A 3,802-nucleotide genomic window follows, 5' to 3' on the forward strand; every position below is an offset into this window, starting at 1 on the left:
GAAGCCAAGCATAATTATGATCTTTTCATCTGTCATAACACATCTATAATTGGCATGAGTTCCCCCTTAAACAGCGGCTTTTTTTTTTAAATGGGAGGATTTCCATAGTCAGAGAGGAGATATTAGCAGGCACCCATAAAAGACAGATCTTGGCACAACCGTGAGCTCGCTGCCTGGGTAAGAGCCAGTCACTCGCACAGGGCCACTTGAAGACTTGCCGCCTGATTGTTCGCTCCCTGTCAGTTGGTGATATGACAGTGGATTAAGTGCTACTAATCTAATCAAGCGAGCTCCCGCGACAATGCTGATCTATCCAGGAGAGAAGGTTGGGGAGGACAGCTATAGTGGGGGAGGGCTGGGAAGGGGGTTAGATCAGGGAAGAGAATATTGAATTGCTTGAAGTAATACTGGTGGGGGGGAGGTGAAGTCTATTGATCTTCACAAGGTGCCGTTATTTTAGTCATGTGACTCCTGCATACCCAATCATTACCCATATTCATCAGCGACAGTATAATGAACAGAGGTATTGATTAGCAGGGCCAGCCGCACAGATTTCCCAACAGTGCTAGTTCACGTTGATAGGTCTCCAATGGGAATACATGCAAGTGCAGGCCAGTAACATAACTTATTGTGTTCTCAGGTCTCCCATTGATTTTGTTTGAAGGGGGAGAGGGGAAGAAAAAAAAAAAACAACTCACCATCATTGCACACAGTGGCTCTCCCTTGACCTTTTTCTGAAGAGTTCCTTGAGAAGTGAGCGCGGAAGAACAGTCAACAAGTAATCAATCCTGTTGTAAGTTTTTGGCTACCATCGAATGAACTCAATGATCAGTAGCCACTGTCAGCCAGCCAATCCAATGTAGCATCTTCTGCTCCTGCCTATGTGGTCTTGATTTACAGATGTTGGTTCTGACCTGGAGAATGCCTCTCAGAGCTAAGCACCATGGAGCCTGCTGAGTTTTCTCTCCCTATAGATGAACACATGGCTTTGGAGCAACAATCACCTTATGCTAAGGAGGATGTGGCACAAAGCTAATGAATCCCAGTTTTAATGCTACTGACCCCAAACCCAGTGGTACCAGTGAGTCTCTAACCTTCCAAGTCTGCTTCCTGGCAGGAGACCTCATCAAAATGCAGCTCCTAGAAAGCATTTATTTGGTTGGATGGCTAGTGCTTAGGAAGTGCCTTACTACTTTTGTTTTCTTTAGGGAGACTTTGCTACTTTTGACTCATGGGGACTCTTGTATGTCCTTTGCCAGAGTTAGTTGTGACCCACATGCCTTAATCGTTAGAAGCCATGTTCTTCCTGACAGGCTACATGCTACTTAAAATTCCACTGTATAGTCCCAGATCATTAAACCACCAGGAAAAATAAAGGATTAAGGAAAGGGGTGGCGATTATAAAGAAGAAAAAAAAAATCCATCTTTTCAAGAGCCAGGAATTCACAAAGTAAGCCACACCCCCCACCTTTCCTGATCATAATAGAGTGGTATGCTAGTAAAATGTTAGAAGAAGTCACTCCTCAATAACATACAATACAGTTGATTCCCCTGAATTAAAATCTACCTCCCCATGAACCTCTTGGAGACATCCTGATTTTTAGGAACCAGAGCTTCATTCTCCTCACCTATACATTACCACTGTGTTTTAGAATCATAGACTTAGGACTAGAAAGGACCTAGGAGGTCAGCTAGTCAAATCCCCTCATTTTACAAATGAGGAAACTGAATCCAAGAGTGGTGAAGTCACTTAACTAAGTCACTTAACACATGTACTAAGTGGCAGAATCATGTTTCAAACCCAGGACCTCTGATTCTCATTCCAGCACTCTTTTCTCAGCACCACATTGCAAGAGTTTTAATTAGCCTTACCTTGATCAGTAGACACGTCCATCCTATGAAGCATCCTCTCTTTTCCAGGGCTTAATAAAACACCAATGTTCCCTTCAACCATTTTTTCCCTTATTTCTTCTCCCCTTCCCCATCGTAGTTTTCTGTTCAATTTTATTTTCTTGGCATAGACCTCTTTTTTTTTTTAATCAGTTCAATATATTTTGATCCTTTGGGGTCTAAATGTAGCTTGACTTCTTTTCAAATATAAGAGCTTAAGGAAAAAAAGAATCTAAAGTGCTCCAATAATTTTAACTCCTGGGTTCCACGTGTTGGGGAGCAACTTCACATTATTGGAATGTTTCAAAAAATGTTCATAAGCAATTGAATTTGGAGATTATCAAGGCCCTGGGCATGTGCTGTCTGACATGATTTAAAATTATTAGAACACTTAATACGTTTTTAGAGTTTTTAGAGAGATTCATTCTTACAAATATAAGTGCTATTAACAATTCAAAGCACTCTCATAATTTCCCATCTGTGTGCTTCCTCAAGACCTCAGGTCCAATTTTTTTATTCCTCTTTTTTTTAAATGGAGAAATTCCTTCCAAACTTTCACAAAGTCATTTGCAGCCTGAAAACAAGATGCTTATTTGATTAATTTCAGATGTCCCATCAATTTGTTTTCAACAGAAAGTAATCCTGCAGGATGTTGTACTTTGAGCCTTCTGTTTTTTCAAAACCACAAACCTGTATGTTTGAAAATACAGCTCCTTCCAAAGCCCTCCATATCGCCCAGGGAGCTGGCAGTGTGCTGCTGTCTTTTGGGATCACATGAAGCCTCTTTCTTTCAATAAGATGACAACATAAGCTGCTCCCTGGAACTTCAGCAAGTGTAGGTAATAAACTGGAGTCCACTGGTCTCGATCTATATGTCCCTAACTCCTTACCTGTGTTAACCTCTCCAGGCCTCAGTTTCCTTTTCTGTAAAGGGAGTAATGATTGGACAAGAAAGTCCTTTCCAGCTTTATACATTTGTAGAGGTAGGAGTGGGTAGAGACTGTCTAGTTCTTTGATTTTATCAGCTTGGAAACTCGATAGACCAATGTTGATCAGTTGTCTTAAGACTCATTGTCTTAAGGCATGAAGACTTAAGTTCAAACCTAGCTTCAGACGCTTACTAGCTGTGTGACCCTGGGCAAGTCACTTAACCCTGTTTGCCTTAGTTTCTTCATCTGTAAAAAGAACCGGAAAAGGAAATGGCAAAGCACTCTAGTACCTTTGCTAAGAAAACCCCAAAATGGGGTCACGAAGAGTTGTGTACATGATTGAAACAACTGAACAACAAAAACAACCAGAGAGTTCCCTGGGGAGTTACTGATAAGTTAAGGAACTTGCCCATTGTCACACAGCTGGTATGTTTCAGAGACAGGACATGAACTTGGGTCTTCCTGACTCTGAGGCTAAGATATTACACTGCTTCTCCTACACATATGAGTCCTCCTAGATGTAATAGCAAAATGTGTTTTTTCAGAGACATTACTGCCTTGTATCAGTCAATCAATCAGCAAACATTTATTAAGCTCCTGCCTAGAGCTAGAGGCTGGAGATACAAAGATAGAAGCAAACAGGCCTTGCCCTCAAGGAGCTTACATTCTAATGGGGGATGTAACATGGCTATGTATAGATATTTGCAAAACAGAGACAAGAAAACCCATAGGGGTGGGAGGGAAGGTACTAAGTACTAGAAGGTATCCCTCAAAGGGCCTCGGGCTTTGGGCTACTTCTTGAATGAATAAATGAATGAGTGTCCTTTCATCCAGGCTAACAGATAGCATAAACTTTATACATAGGGATGGGGGAACAATGTAGGGAACACATATGGATTTCAGAGATCTGGAAGGTTGCTCTGCCCAAAACACTATCTTATCTACCAGCTCACTAATACCAGAAATTATTTAAACAAAAGTCA

This window comes from Vombatus ursinus, unplaced genomic scaffold (assembly GCF_900497805.2).
Source record: "Vombatus ursinus unplaced genomic scaffold, bare-nosed wombat genome assembly UNPS02014770.1, whole genome shotgun sequence".
NCBI lineage: Eukaryota > Metazoa > Chordata > Mammalia > Diprotodontia > Vombatidae > Vombatus > Vombatus ursinus.